Here is a 17,527-nt window from a genome sequence, read left to right as displayed (position 1 = left end):
GGCTTGGTAGTTTGGTCTGCCCTGTTCCCATGATACACTGGGCCAGGGACAGACTAATTTGCATGTAGCCAGGTTCTGAGCTGGGATGGTGCAGTGAGCTAAAAAACGGTGATGGATCAAGCCCTGATCTGTTGACTGGGTAGGAGTGTTCTGCTTAATTCAGATACTTTGTCCATCACCACCCCCTTTTCTGAATCGCCACAACAAGAACAGCAAAGGCAGGGGAAAAGCAGGGACGATAATAAACTCAACAGGGGTAAAATTCCAAAAGAAGGTGCGGCATCTAAAACACAGCCTGCCCCTAGTAGGTTAGTTAATGCAACCCGGCCATTCGGACAAGCTCACCTTGACACAATGTCTGCTCATCCTAAGCCGCCGTGCGTCAACTTGCCACCTGAATCAGCACCTTATACTATTATTTTAACGGGAGTTGTTTCTTTGGAGGAGGGGAAAGTGGAATCGTATAGGGAACTACACAATAAAGTTAACTTCTGGCTCAATAAGAATAGAACTTTCCACCCATGTCCACAACAGAGATCCTTAACGTCAGAAGTGTAAATTGGGTGGGCTATTGCGAAAAAGATTTAGAGGGGGATTGCATTATAGTTAGTTTCAGAGAGCCTTGGGTGGTGGATTTTATTCGTAGAAAACCAAGATTTGGTAAAGTGGGTGAAGTCCAATCGTTATCCCTGCACTATTTCTATCCCCAAAGAGGCAGATTCAGATTTAGTGGCCGATCCTACCAAATACCACCGTACCAAAACAGCAGACCTAGAGGAAGGCATCCCTTTGATTTGGTAACACATTCCCCGTTCTATCCCCAACTTTCGAATCGGTACGAACCTCTCTGTGGTCTGGAGGGGGTTGATTGACCTTTGTGCAAGTCAGCCGATTACAACAGTGCGGGTAATACTGCTGGTTGTCCAGAGGATCCTCATTCATCTCCAGCCACGGTGGAGGGAAGTAGTGCCCTAGGACTGTGTAGTAAAGCTGAGGTGGCAGTAAAGTCCCTGGGGGGGAAATACAGCGGGGATGACCGCAAAGGTAGCATTGTGGCAGACGATTCCGCAGGTAGATTGTTGATGGGTGGGGAAGGGAGAGCAAGAGGAATTCCTTCGGGGGCCACTGACCCAAGCCATTTAAGTGTACCGATAAATCAGGAACCAACGATCAAATTAGCTTCATGGAATATTGCAGGATTGAAGGGGAAATTAGATGGGGCTGAATGGGGAGAATTTAAGACCAGCACGATATTTTAATTTTCCTAGAAAGTTGGGAACTCGACCCAATCTTTCGTATAGGCTATATTAACTTTTACAATAAAACACGAGGGGGGCATGGGTGGGACATGTTTACTGACCTGGCATTGTTACAGTCCCTACAACTACTGAAAAAACAAAGTGTAACAATGGGTCAACAGAAAAGTAAGGCAGCTATCTAGACAACTGTATGTGTGTTTTTTAGAGAACACAATCCCAGAATCCAAAGTATTCTTAGTGAAAAGTTGTTCCCATCAGATACCCGTCCTGTACCGCCCTACATCACTTGGGATCCTTCACCAGAAGGAAGTGGAACGAACCACTTAGGATTAGGTGAATTGTGACCTAATCGAAATGTGAAGGAATGTAGGGTGTGTGGGTAGACTATTATGATGGTATCAGGGGGCATAGACAGATCAAAAAGCAGTGCATTGGGTGCTCGCTGTGGCGTGTGAAAGTGAGGAAGTTAATATTGGGTTGAGGGAGTGGAAAAAAGAGTTTATTATGTTCCTACCCTCACCCAAGGTTAAAAAACAGTGCAAGTAGTGATAACAAATAACTACTGAGATTTTATATTGGTCGACATGTTACTGCAGTGTTAGGTTCAAAGGATACCAGTCTGCTTCATCAGGACCTAGTTGTTAAGGAAGTGCTACTGCTCATCTTGAAGTGAATATTGTGTATAAAAAATCATTTCACCTGAAAAACACCGATGGAAAAGATCCAGTAAGTCAACAATAGAGGAACACACATGTAAATACAAAAAACATACAGTTAGTGGCGAGAGCTGCAAATGCACAGAGATAATCTCGTGATATTTAAATGAATGCCAAACATTTCAAGGTCATAGGTTGTACCAATAATCAACTCGTTCAACCAGGTACCTATATCCTGGGTTTATGCAAAGTTTTGAACACTCACCCATGTTCTGGGGAATGGACTCTCCACCTCACCCGGCAACAGCTCAGGTACAAAATGGAGCACCGCTCTAATGGATGTGAACAAAAAAGAGATGAAAGAGGAAGAGCTCGCTAGAACTCTGTCTGAAAAACACATTCCCTCTGCCATTGAGGGTTTGTAGCCAGGAATCCAAGTACATTTTGTAATGTTTGTAGTAACCTGTATATATTCGACCATGGGCCAAAAGAAGTTCTTATACATACTCTTAATGTAGTTAGGTCATTGATCTAGCAGGGCTATTTATAGTACCCTGTATGTGTTCACCCATGGGTCAACCGGAGTACTCTGTATGTAATCTGGCAGGGCTAGTTGTCTCACTGGATGAGTCAGAGTTGCTTAGCGCGGTGTATGCGCGATCTTATAGAGGGGTTTATCCGTCGGGTGCATTATTAAGGCGGTCTCGATCTCAACCGTTATGTAGCGGACACTCCCAACATTGCCCCTGTGTCTATCCTGCCTCTATTGTTTATTACTGATACCCCCAGCTTTAAGTATTCAGCATCGATAGCCAAGCATGGTCACTCGTAGAGTCAACACTCTCGCGATCTCAGACATCAAGTGCCAAACATTGCCGACTTGTATTCGTGCCTGAAAAAAGTCCGAGCGTGATCTCTAATAAGACCGGCTCCTTCACGTATAGCTACCGCCCTGCCCGCTTACCTGTCCGTCGGTACCCCGCGCCTTCCTCTAGGCTGACTGTGGGAGGTACCGACTGGACAGGAAGCGGGATATTTAAACTGACTCTGATAGGTCAGCGGGGCAATATGCGTGTAACGTGAGCACGCGCGTCTCTGAACGCGTTACAGTCCTTGCGATCCATGGGAAATGTAGTCTCTGGATCGGCACCTTTGGAACTGTGGTCCGGAAATGTATTGCGGCGATTGCCGTCTTTTGTATACAAGAATGTACACGTTTGGTTCAGTTTGAGCACACATACAGGCACTGCAATATGTAGCGGAGTAATAGTGTGTATTTATCCACCCTGTTTACATATTCTTGCATTTGATTTAGAATACGCCTTGGGACTAACAAGATGATGGGATATAATTTAATATTAATAATACAACAGACCCCTGTGTTAAATACTGTACAGCCCCTAGGTAAAGACCTCCAATTTTTAACCTAATGCAGCCCCTAGGTACAGAGGTGATAGGAAATGTACGGATGGTCAGAATGTTAAAGACTTAACATTGGTTATACACACAATGTTTTATAGAACAGTGAACCTGGTAAGCATGATATTAGTATTCTATGCAGCGTGGCTTTTAGGGACCCACAGTTTTAATCCACTCGAACCCCTGGGTAGAGAATTAGTGGAAATATTCAGAGTATGTTTCATCCCCTAGGTGGAGGATTGGTAGGAACGAGGGGTGGACAGAATACACCAATAGTGCTTTGCACAATATTTAGTAAATATGGGATTAGTACTCTGTGTAACATAACTCATAGAGACATCCACGGGATATCTTCATTTAAACCCGTGATGTCGGTTTGGAGTTTGTGCACCCATCTTTGTTCTCTACGATGTAGAAATGCGCTGACATCTGTAATGTGTTTGGGGATCAGGGGCTGTTCCAGCACGGTCCATTGTAAATCTGTGGGTGCATGATGTGCCTCCAAGAAATGTTTTGTCATGCGGGTTGCTTGTTTCCCACAGCGTATTGAGCTCTTATGCTCTGATATCCGTGTTTTCACCTTTCTAGTGGTCATGCCCACATACTTTTTTTCACAGGGACAGCTGATTAGATAAATGAGGTTGGAACTATTACAGTTTGTAAACCTCCGCTGTTCCCAAGGATGTTCTGTACCGATATCTATAGTGGTGGATTTGCGGGTCTGCGGGCATGCTGCACATTGTCCGCAAGGGTGATGTCCAGTTACCGCTTGCATATTCCACAGGGTGCCTGTGTTTCTAGGGATTTCGGTCTTAGGTCTAGTGTGGACCAGTTTGTCCCTAAGATTTGGTCCCCTTTTGAAGGCAAATAGGGGAACGGGCAGTGTATCGTTTCCCGTATTTAGAATTCCCCAATGTTTTTTGATGATACTAGTTATTTGGTTGGATCTTGTACCAAATGTTGTCACACATGTCATTCTTTCTGTTTTGACTTTGGGCTGCGCTGTTTCCAATAGGCTCGCTCTATTGTTGTTTTGTGCTCTTTTCTTGGAGCGGTTTATCAGTGGTTTTGGATAGTCTTTCTCTAAGAGATCTTTTCTTAGTATGTTTGCATGGACTTCAAACGATTTCTTGTCCGAACAGTTTCTATGTATGCGTAGAAACTGCCCGTATGGCAGATTGTCCCTGAGGGACTTAGGGTGGCAGCTATGATAATTCAATAGGGAGTTTCGAGCCATGGGCTTTTGGTAAAGCTCAGACTTGAGTCCCTCCCCTGTGCCAATAATCATCAGGTCCAAGAAGGCCAGTCTATGTGTGTTAAATTCCATGGTGAATTTTAGATACCGGTTTCTTTGGTTCAACCAATCAAAGAATTCTCTGAGTTGGGTTTCTGTCCCACGCCACACCACCAGAATGTCATCGATGTAGCGTTTCCATGCTCGCAGACACGGTAGATGGGGGTTGGTGTCTGCGAGCACGTGCTGTTGCTCAAATTGATGAACATACAGATTCGCGAGACTAGGGGCAAAAACGCTGCCCATACTAGTCCCGCTGATCTGCAGATACAAGGAGTCCTCGAAGGCGAAGAAATTCTCCGTCATGGCCAGAGTTGCCAGGTTCATAATTAGTCTGACTGGGGTAATGGAATTTAATTCCCGTGACAGTAGCAGGTCTTCTATTACTTGTAAGGTCTCCGTCTGAGGTATGGAAGTATATAAACTTTCGACATCGAAAGACACCAATAGATCTGTCTCAATGTCATATTCCATATCAGGCAGCAATCTTAACACATCCTTGGTGTCTTTTAAGTAGGAGGGCATCTCCCGCACCATAGGCTGTAAGAACACATCGACAAAGGTCGATAGAGGTTCTAATAATGAACCTATCCCCGATATTATGGGTCGGCCAGGTGGTGGACGTTGGGCCTTGTGTATTTTAGGGAGCTGGTAGAAGTATGGAATAATCGGATTTGTTACCCGTAGATATTGGCCCTACGCATACATAGAAACTGTTCGGACAAGAAATCGTTTGAAGTCCATGCAAACAATCTAAGAAAAGATCTCTTAGAGAAAGACTATCCAAAACCACTGATAAACCGCTCCAAGAAAAGAGCACAAAACAACAATAGAGCGAGCCTATTGGAAACAGCGCAGCCCAAAGTCAAAACAGAAAGAATGACATGTGTGACAACATTTGGTACAAGATCCAACCAAATAACTAGTATCATCAAAAAACATTGGGGAATTCTAAATACGGGAAACGATACACTGCCCGTTCCCCTATTTGCCTTCAAAAGGGGACCAAATCTTAGGGACAAACTGGTCCACACTAGACCTAAGACCGAAATCTCTAGAAACACAGGCACCCTGTGGAATATGCAAGCGGTAACTGGACATCACCCTTGCGGACAATTTGCAGCATGCCCGCAGACCCGCAAATCCACCACTATAGATATCGGTACAGAACATCCTTGGGAACAGCGGAGGTTTACGAACTGTAATAGTTCCAACCTCATTTATCTAATCAGCTGTCCCTGTGAAAAAAAGTATGTGGGCATGACCACTAGAAAGGTGAAAACACAGATATCAGAGCATAAGAGCTCAATACGCTGTGGGAAACAAGCAACCCGCATGACAAAACATTTCTTGGAGGCACATCATGCACCCACAGATTTACAATGGACCGTGCTGGAACAGCCCCTGATCCCCAAACACATTACAGATGTCAGCGCATTTCTACATCGTAGAGAACAGAGATGGGTGCACAAACTCCAAACCGACATCACGGGTTTAAATGAAGATATCCCGTGGATGTCTCTATGAGTTATGTTACACAGAGTACTAATCCCATATTTACTAAATATTGTGCAAAGCACTATTGGTGTATTCTGTCCACCCCTCGTTCCTACCAATCCTCCACCTAGGGGATGAAACATACTCTGAATATTTCCACTAATTCTCTACCCAGGGGTTCGAGTGGATTAAAACTGTAGGTCCCTAAAAGCCACGCTGCATAGAATACTAATATCATGCTTACCAGGTTCACTGTTCTATAAAACATTGTGTGTATAACCAATGTTAAGTCTTTAACATTCTGACCATCAGTACATTTCCTATCACCTCTGTACCTAGGGGCTGCATTAGGTTAAAAATTGGAGGTCTTTACCTAGGGGCTGTACAGTATTTAACACAGGGGTCTGTTGTATTATTAATATTAAATTATATCCCATCATCTTGTTAGTCCCAAGGCGTATTCTAAATCAAATGCAAGAATATGTAAACAGGGTGGATAAATACACACTATTACTCCGCTACATATTGCAGTGCCTGTATGTGTGCTCAAACTGAACCAAACGTGTACATTCTTGTATACAAAAGACGGCAATCGCCGCAATACATTTCCGGACCACAGTTCCAAAGGTGCCGATCCAGAGACTACATTTCCCATGGATCGCAAGGACTGTAACGCGTTCAGAGACGCGCGTGCTCACGTTACACGCATATTGCCCCGCTGACCTATCAGAGTCAGTTTAAATATCCCGCTTCCTGTCCAGTCGGTACCTCCCACAGTCAGCCTAGAGGAAGGCGCGGGGTACCGACGGACAGGTAAGCGGGCAGGGCGGTAGCTATACGTGAAGGAGCCGGTCTTATTAGAGATCACGCTCGGACTTTTTTCAGGCACGAATACAAGTCGGCAATGTTTGGCACTTGATGTCTGAGATCGCAAGAGTGTTGACTCTACGAGTGACCATGCTTGGCTATCGATGCTGAATACTTAAAGCTGGGGGTATCAGTAATAAACAATAGAGGCAGGATAGACACAGGGGCAATGTTGGGAGTGTCCGCTACATAACGGTTGAGATCGAGACCGCCTTAATAATGCACCCGACGGATAAACCCCTCTATAAGATCGCGCATACACCGCGCTAAGCAACTCTGACTCATCCAGTGAGACAACTAGCCCTGCCAGATTACATACAGAGTACTCCGGTTGACCCATGGGTGAACACATACAGGGTACTATAAATAGCCCTGCTAGATCAATGACCTAACTACATTAAGAGTATGTATAAGAACTTCTTTTGGCCCATGGTCGAATATATACAGGTTACTACAAACATTACAAAATGTACTTGGATTCCTGGCTACAAACCCTCAATGGCAGAGGGAATGTGTTTTTCAGACAGAGTTCTAGCGAGCTCTTCCTCTTTCATCTCTTTTTTGTTCACATCCATTAGAGCGGTGCTCCATTTTGTACCTGAGCTGTGGCCGGGTGAGGTGGAGAGTCCATTCCCCAGAACATGGGTGAGTGTTCAAAACTTTGCATAAACCCAGGATATAGGTACCTGGTTGAACGAGTTGATTATTGGTACAACCTATGACCTTGAAATGTTTGGCATTCATTTAAATATCACGAGATTATCTCTGTGCATTTGCAGCTCTCGCCACTAACTGTATGTTTTTTGTATTTACATCTGTGTTCGTCTATTGTTGACTTACTGGATCTTTTCCATCGGTGTTTTTCAGGTGAAATGATTTTTTTATACACAATATTCACTTCAAGATGAGCAGTAGCACTTCCTTAACAACTAGGTCCTGATGAAGCAGACTGGTATCCTTTGAACCTAACACTGCAGAAACATGTCGACCAATATAAAATCTCAGTAGTTATTTGTTATCACTACTTGCACTGTTTTTTAACCTTGGGTGAGGGTAGGAACAAAATAAACTCTTTTTTCCACTCCCTCAACCCAATATTAACTTCCTCACTTTCACACGCCACAGCGAGCACCCAATGCACTGCTTTTTGATCTGTCTATGCCCCCTGATACCATCATAATAGTCTACCCACACACCCTACATTCCTTCACATTTCGATTAGGTCACAATCCACCTAATCCTAAGTGGTTCTTTCCACTTCCTTCTGGTGAAGGATCCCAAGTGATGTAGGGCGGTACAGGACGGGTATCTGATGGGAACAACTTTTCACTAAGAATACTTTGGATTCTGGGATTGTGTTCTCTAAAAAACACACATACAGTTGTCTAGATAGCTGCCTTACTTTTCTGTTGACCCATTGTTACACTTTGTTTTTTCTATATTAACTTTTATAAACCAGCAATCAAGGGGAAAAAGGGTAGACCATACGGCGGCCTGATAATTTGGATTAGACAATCCCTTGGCTTCAGGCCACAGGAATTGATAGTCCAAAACATGGATATCCTGGGACTAAAGCTTAGCAGGGAAAACCAACAGGATATATTCATAATTAATATCTATGCAAGGGGCTTACCTGGAGGGCGGAGCCCAGCAATAGTTGATGACCTCGACCTTTTGATGGATTCAATTGGGAGGGATAAGTTCATTGTAGTGGCAGGGGACTTAAACTGTACCTTCGAACCCCTGCCTAGTGAGGGAGAGGACAGTTATGGAGAGGTTGACCAGTTATGGAACGTCCCACACCTTGCCCTAAATCCTATTAAAAGGGTCACTGAGGCAGCTCTGCATTGGCTGGGCTTGTGCCTGGATTGGGGCCTAAGAGCAGTTAACGGACGAGCAAACTCTGATAAAATTGGGCAGGTAACATTCGACAATGGAACTAGTACAAGAAGAATTGATTATTTTTTAATCAGATTAGAGTTCTGGTCAGTTTTAGATGATATGGTAATCACTGCGCGGCCAGAGAGTGACCATAATCCCCTGATACTAAGCCTGAAAATTGATGGGGGGCTTGGCAGAACCAACGCTACTAATTATATCACAGCTGAGGCCATCTTAACAAACGATTGTCGTAGGGTTCGTTGGTGTAGGGTCTTGGACGACCCAGTCACCCTTGATAAAATATCCCATGAAGTTTAATCTTCTGTAAATATAGCCAGACAATGATTGCAAATTCAGGCCCACTCGAGCAGATTTGCACTCTACACGAGCAATTGTTTGACAAACTGAAAACCCTTTTTACGAAGCCAGGTACATCTGGGAAAGTTGAGGGAGGTTTTTCCTGTACCAAATGGTACGATAAAACCTGTTGTCAGGCCCATAGCTCCCTGATCAATGCTATCAAATCCAGGGTGACATCAGATATTAAAGCGGAAAGGTTAAATTATAAGAAGGTCCAAAGGAAGGCGAAGCAAACATGGGACGATCGTCGCTGGCAGGACCTGTACGAAGCCTGCTTGTCTTCTAACTAGATAAAATTCTGGCAGGTTGTGAAATGGGGAGGGACCCAGGAATCACAAACACCAGTTAATTATGTTCCTGCTGAGGATTGGGTGGTCCACTACTCATCCCAGTTTTGTGGTACCAAAGGAAGCACAGAAAGACTTGTCGACCTTGCCTATAACTCCATGTTCGCCATTAGTGTTTGAAATTAGTGAGGCTGAGAAGGCGTTAAGTTTGGTCCAAGCGGGCAAAGCTCCCGGCATGGACTGCATTCCGGCTGATCTTTTCAAGTATGACCAGTATAATTGGGTGTCATATATTACGATTTTAGTTAATGTCATTGCTAATGGGGCCAGGATTCCAGATTTATGGAGAGGGGCGGAAATTCTACCTATTTTCAAAAAAGGAGATCGCTCGTCACCAGGGAACTACCGCCCAATTAGTGTTATAGACGCCCTGCAGAAAGTCATAGCAAGAATGGTTTTGGGTAAAATTCAGGCATGGACAGAGTAAGGAAAATATATTATCCCCGATGCAAGCGGGCTTTAGGTCATGCACTAGCACAATCGACCAAGTGTTAAGATTTATTCTGATATATTGGAAGGTTGTGTTTTTAGGCGGGGGCACCATCTACGCAGCGTTGGTGGACCTCAAATCCGCATTTGATCTTGTCCCGAGAGAGAAGTTGTGCGTTGCCTTGGGCAAAATGGGAATGCCACCAGAACTTTTGGAGCTAACTGCAAGATTGCATGAGAATAACTTTGCTAGAGTTAGATGGGGCAGACATGGACAGGTGACTGAGCCTTTCCCCGTTACTCGTGGTGTAAGGCAGGGCTGTGTCCTTGCACCCACCCTGTTTTTACTATTTATTAATCAAGTAGTGCAGTTTCTAGAAGACACCCCTACTGACACGCCAGTTCTGGGTGGCACAAAGTTTCCTCTCCTCATCTTTGCAGATGATACGTTGATTTTGGCAAAAACCCAAATGGGGCGACAGACCGCTATAAACAAGTTTGTGGACTTCTGTAAAATTAATGACCTAGAGATCAATGTGTCCAAAACGAAATTTATGGTCTTAACCAAAAATAAACCACAACGGAGCCATGTCAGTATGAATGGCATTGACCTAGAACAGGTGGATGTTATGACCTGTTTGGGGGTGGTTTTAGATTACAGGCTGTGATGGAAGCCACAGATTGAGGCCCTCTACTTAAAATTTGCCCGTTTAACGGGGTGTCTAGTAAAGGAGCAACGATGTTCACAAACCAAAAGGATATTGCCAGCATTAAAAATGTACAATGCAAAAATAAGTTCTGCAATCCTTTACGGAGCGGATCTATGGGGTTTTGTGAATCTTGCCCCTTTGAACAAAAACCAAAATAAGTTTCTGCGCAGCTTGGTTAGTCTCCCACAATTTACCTCAATCCAACCCCTTCTATTAGATATGGGCTGTCATTCTATTAAAGATCTAGCCCGATATAGGATGGTAGCTCTGTGGAGACCCATATGGTCCACACCAGAACTGTTTTTATTTGCTAAGGAAATCTTAGACTTAAGATCAATTATAGGGTCAGGTAACCTCCCGTCGATCCGAGATGTGAAGTCCATATTGCAAAACATGGGCTTAAGTTTACAGTGGTCAGATCCGGGAAACAATGCTTTTCCGTCTAAAAAAGAATTTAAACTATTATATTGGGCGACTGTAAAAGAACAATATGTCACGTTATCACAGTCTGCAAACTTGACAGGTTTGTTCTTGAGTCACAAGGTAGACACCCGCTTAGAGCCTTATTGGGATAGCATCACCAGAAGTTTGGATAGAAATAGAAAACTCTATCATCAGTTTAGAGTTGGCTCACTACCTGTAAGGATGTTCACATACAAATGGCGTGGACAGCAAACAGAGTCCTGCCCTTGGTGTAGTGGCCAAAGGGAATCCATTGGTCACATCTTCTTTGCCTGTCCAGCATATACCGCTCAAACCCATTTGCAGGAGGATAAAGGTGTGCATGGAAGCTCTCTGGGTTTTAAGATCCAACACCTCTGAGTGCGTGACTATAGGTGTGGCAAAATGTTTAGGGTGGGCATGGTTCATCCGAGCTAGGCATCCATTAGTCATATGATTAGGTGATACTTCTTATTTTTATTATGAATGAATTTCTGTACTTCTTTAGAGTCAATTTAATCAAGTTTTAATGGATTGATGATGTTTTAGAGAACAATGTGAAAATGTTATAATTGTTAAACTGATTATGTATTGAATTTTATGAATTATGTATGTATTGTATATGATGTCTTTTATGGTGTAAAAATCGAAATAAAGACGTATGAAACTGAAACTGAGAATTGGGGTCTCTAGTTGGCGGTACAACTGTCCAAATAGGGACCCTTGCTTCTAGTCAGGGTAAGGAGGAAACACTCTTTAGATAACCTATGCTCACCCCCTTAGTAGCTTGGCACAAGCAGTCAGGCTGATCCAAAAGCAATGTGTAACGTATTTGTACCAACACTCACAGTAACACAGTGAAAACACCACAAACTAACTCCACAACAGTTTAGAAAAATAAAGGTATTTAATATAAACCACACAAGACCAAAACAACAAAAATCCAACATACACAGTTGTAGTAATTGAAGCGCAGGCAGTATATAAATACAACAAGTATTTATTAAACTACATGGTCATGGAGCAAAGTAAAGCAGCTCCACCAGGTTCAGCAGATAGACCCAACTGTTACATTACAGGTATCTTAATAACCAAACATTCCAAAAATGATATCATGGATAACACATCATGAACATTTAATACGTTAACATGAAAGGTATAATAGTGAACTGCTACACATTACTACATACCTTCCTTTGTTCCAGAACAAAACAACCAAAAGAGAATAAGTTAACGATAACGAGCAGGCAAAATACGAGATCTAACACTCCTTCTCATAAAATGGGAAGGCACAGGCACAGGACCTTGATGAACACCATCATCGGAAGAAACACATTTCTTATTAGATTCGAACCAGAATTCAATACTTCATCAGACATGCGAACATTGGAGGAATTAGAAATCTGGTTAACTTTTGAAACTTTGGACAAATTCCACCAGTGTCCGCCTTTGACTTGAACAGCATTTCCATATATCTTAATTACCTGAATGGGTTTCCCAAATTTGCTTTCCCCTTTCTTGGCATAAACAGGAGACTTAAGTTTGACAAAATCACCCGCGCTAAGATACGACATCTTGACACCCTTTTTGGAGTCAAACCAATTCTTCTGTTTAAGTTGAGTGTGAGACATGTTTTCCTTGACAATAGACATTAAATTATCAACACTAGTGTCAGATTTAGTAAATTTAGACATCCAAAAAGGTTTCAATGCTGTATTAACCTTTCTTCCTCTCATAAGAATAAAAGGTGCAACCTTGTTTGACGAATGTGGTGTCGTCCTAAAGGACCAGATCATCTCATTTAGGTTTAAAGTATTTTATTCAGCACAACATACTGGGACAAACACATAACACCAAAAAGCGTCATAGCAGGGCGGGTAGTCCCCGTCCCCAGCGATGAATTAGCAGGTGCAGTTCTCATGGGCTATGCCATCACAGTGATACATGGTATGCTCTGTCGCAGCATGAAATGACATTTTCATTGCAAACCCCCCCCACAAACCCCAACATCCCAACTCCCCATTCCCAACCTCTCCCTCCCCCCTCCCCACCCTACGTCCAGTGCACAGCCCCCAACCAACATGTACATCAAAGCTACGTCCTACAGGGAGAATGAGTCCCCCAACAAATCACTGGGCAGGCGTTACTGGGCTCGTAAACCGCAAGAGGCGGAGGTACTTGGGGCAGGTAAGCTCCTTAAATTCCGTGAGCAATAAGGAATGAAATGGTTGCCAAAGCTCATTAAATTGCTCTATATCACCCGCCACTGTGAGAGACAATTTCTCCATGCCCAACACATGCCATAGCCTATGGAGCCAACCTGTGATGGAGGGTATCATAGCAGTGTGCCAGTGTATCAGAATGTTTTGGACTGCAGATCCTAGAGCTATGGCTATCTGCCTGCCTCTATGGGATCTGAGGGGGTACATCAGTCCATTCGGGAGCCCTAACAAGGTGTAAGCGGGAAAGCGTGGCAGTTCAATGCTAAAATGAGAGTCAATTTCATCCAGCACTTCCTACCAGTAAGGCTCCAGTAATGGGCAATCCCATAGAATGTGTGTGAGTGTACCCCGGTGTCCGCACCCTCGCCAACATGTATCCTCATTGCTACGATCAAACTCGTGGACCCGTTCTGGTGTGTAATACCAATAGGTGGAGATCTTGGTCAATGTATCAGTGAGACCCATGTGGTATGCAGAGTGCCTCGCTCTATAAGATATGTGCTCCCAGTCCTTAGGGCTCAATGTCCTCCCCAACTCCCGTTCCCAGCGCTCCCTCCCGGGGTGATAAAGGTGTGTCGAGGGCGGTTGCAGTAGCTTATAAAGATCCGTGATCAGTTTTGAGTCCGACATCCGCGACAGGAGCCACTTTTCGTATGAAAGAAAAAGCCGATCGGCCGTCCCTCTCACCTGCGGCTGAAGGGCCCAATGGCGAGCTTGCATATAGCGGTGCCGCTCGGTCTCCGGGAGTGAGAACTCCTGGCGAAACTGCAGAAAGGGGACAACCCCCTCGGGGCCATACAAGTGACACAGGGCTCTACACCCCGCCTGTCTCCAGTGTGTGAACGCTCCTCTCTCCATTCCCGGGGTAAAGTCCGGATTGTCCACCAACGGAGTGAGCGGCGACGGGAACGTGGTGAGGCCATATGGAATGCTAGTGGCATCCCACACCCGCAGGGGCACTCTTGTAATAAAGGAGGCGTATAAGTTCTTGGGCCGGTGAGGCCGACGCAAGAAAGGGATTTCTTGCAAGGGTCTCCCTGCCACCGCCTGGTCCTGGAAGAGCCAGTGCTTATCGGACTCCCACCTACTCCATTCCACAAGATAACGCAACTGCGCTGCCTGGAAGTACTTACGGAAGTCAGGTATTCCCAAACCTCCCGCCTCAGGGGCCAGTAGCGAGAGGGCTCTGCGCATTCTGGGTTTCTTCCCCTGCCAGACAAAGCGCGAAACGTCTGCCTGTAGTTGCGGGATCCACCCGACCGGCGGCGGTTGGAGCGGCAGGGCCCGAAACAGGTAAAGCACCTGGGGCAAGACCGTCATTTTGATGGCTGCTATCCTGCCCAGCCAGGAGAAGGTTCCACAGTTCCACCGGCCCAGTTCCTCTCTGATCTTGGCACCCAGGGCCAGGTAGTTGGCCGACACCATAGCCGGTAAAGTGGGAGCAATCTGGATCCCCAGATAGGGTACCGCCCCCGACGACCAAAGCATGGGGAACCGGTGTTGCAAATAGGTTCTAGTAGCCGGATCGAGGGAGATATCCAAAGCCACCGACTTTCCCATGTTCATTTTGAACCCCGCGACTGTGCCAAAGGAGTCCAGCTCCTCTATACAGGCCGGCAGAGCCGTCCGGGGCTCGTCAATCGACAAGATGACACCGTCAGCATAAAAGCTGATAGCGTGCGTGAACCCTCCCATTCGGACTCCCATCACCGCCTGGTTGTCGCGCACCCGCTGGGCGAACGGCTCCATATAAAGAGCGAAGAGCAGGGGCGAGAGCGGGCATCCCTGCCGAGTGCCTCGTTCGATGTCAAAGGCCCCAGAGGTAAACCCATTAACGCGGACAACTGCAGACGGCCGTTTGTAACAGTTAAAAATCATGGAGCAGAACTTTTCCCCTATGCCTGCCTTCATTAGAACTCGTTCCAAATAAGGCCAGTGCACCCGGTCAAATGCCTTCTCCGCGTCCACCGCCAGCATCATTCGTTCTCCCGGGATCCGGGAGGCCTTTTCCAGCAGGTGGACGATCCGTTTCGTATTGTCAACCGTCTGTCTCCCCGGGACAAAACCCGCCTGGTCAGGATCAATGAGACCGGGCAAGTGAGGAGCCAATCGGGCGGCCAGGATCCCCGTGTACAACTTCAAATCAATATTCAGAAGAGAGATCGGCCTGTAAGATCCACAATGCTTTGGGTCTTTTCCAGGCTTAGGGATGACTGTGATAGAAGCCCACAGAAGATCAGGTGGAATGGCTCCCGGTTCAGCAAACGAGTTGAAGAGGCGAGTAAGGATAGGGTCTAGCGTCGTGCAAAACGTTTTGTAATAGAGCGCGGTGTATCCATCCGGGCCTTGCTCTTTGCCATGTTTAAGCCTGGCAATAGCAGAAATCACCTCCTCTATCCCGATATCTCGATTTAAGTGTTCCGCCTGCGAGGGATCCAGAGAGGGCAAGGTGACCGAATCCAAGTAGGCGGCCATGGCCGTCTCATCCGGGGGCTCCCCCGCGTAAAGATCCGCGTAAAAACTGCGGAAGACGGCCGCAATATGAGCGTCCTCCGTCTCCACCGCCCCCGCCGGGTCGGAGATCTCCTTTACCAGTTGGTTCTGACGCGTCACCCGGAGCCTATTAGCTAGCAGTTTGCCACAACGGTCCCCCCCAGTGTAAAAGGTATGGCGCAGCCGGAGTGCAGCATACTCCGCCCGGTCGAGGTCCAGGGCCGCCAGGAGCTTTCTCGCTTCCTTGAGCTGCCGCCAAATCCTGGGAGCCCCCGTCCTACGATGTATCTGCTCAAGGTCGCGGACCCTATCTGTGAGTTCATCCCTCTTGGCCCGTCGTTCCTTATTGTCAGTCGAGGAGATCGCCAGAAATTCCCCTCGGATTACAGCTTTCAGGGCCGCCCACTGTGTGGCCTGGCTGGTGTCGGAGTTGTCATTGTGGGTTAGATATTCCCGGATCGCTCCCTCAATGCGGACCACCACCTCTTTCCTATGCAGCAATGTGTCGTGGAGGCGCCACGTCCTGGGAGGGGAAACTGCCGGGGGCAGACACAACGTGGCCTCAACCGGGGCATGATCCGATAGAGATAGCACACCTATTTCCGACCCCGAGGCCAGCGCCCGCACCGGAGAAGTGACTAAAAGGTGGTCCAGCCTCGCATACGTCTTATGTGCGTGGGAATAGTACGAGTAGTCCCTATCCACGGGGTGCAGGTGTCGCCAAAGATCAAGGAGGTCCACCTCTGCTAACTGAGCGCTACAGTCAGCGGAGAATTCCCCGACCTGCGGGGAGCGCTGCGCCGACCTGTCCATTGTTGAATCAAAAACCATGTCAAAATCTCCCCCGAGTATGACATGTCTATCCTGTGAAGCAGTAATGTCCTCGACCGCTACCTGCAGGAAACGATCTTGCCGTTCATTAGGGCTATACAGGGGCCCGATCGTAAAAGGAAGACCCCCTATCTTGAACCGATATGCCAACAACCTGCCTTTCTGTTCGGTGAATTTGTGGAGGATTTCCCTTTTGAAGTGCCTGGCCACTAGTATAGCCACCCCTGCTGTCTTAGTGGTACAAGAGGAAAAGAACTGTGACAGGAACTTATGAGAGCGCAGCCTATGCGTGTCCTGCGGCAGCAGATGCGTCTCCTGGAGAAGACATATATCCGCTCGGGTATTCTCCAGAAGAGAAAGCACTGCCCGCCTCTTAACAGGATTGTTCAAACCCCGGACATTCAGGGTCACGACCTTACAAGTGTCAGAGGGCATACGAAAGGATGTAATGGAAAGCATGAAGATCCCGCTCCAGCAGGGCGGAAAGTACAGGGGCTCCGTACTTCACCAGAGGCAGCAGAGCAAAGATGAAAGCGTAGATGTGTGTGCAGCATTTATGTCTGGGCAGACCAAGAAGCATGGATATTGCCTGTATGTCTAGGAACCACATTGTGCACTGGACGACCCTCCCCCCACCCCCCCAACTCCCGGGCCCCACTCCCATCCCCATCCCCTCCAACTCCCCGTCCCACCAACCCTTCCACCCTCCATCCCAACTCCCCAACTGTCCCCAGTCCCAACCCGCAACTACCCTCCAACAGCCCAACTCCGCCCCACCCCCTACCCTTTCTTGCAACTCCCCGAACCCAAAAACCCCCACA

This window comes from Lissotriton vulgaris, chromosome 6, assembly GCF_964263255.1.
Source record: "Lissotriton vulgaris chromosome 6, aLisVul1.2, whole genome shotgun sequence".
Classification (NCBI taxonomy): domain Eukaryota; kingdom Metazoa; phylum Chordata; class Amphibia; order Caudata; family Salamandridae; genus Lissotriton; species Lissotriton vulgaris.
Note: the sequence above shows the minus strand (reverse complement) of the source record.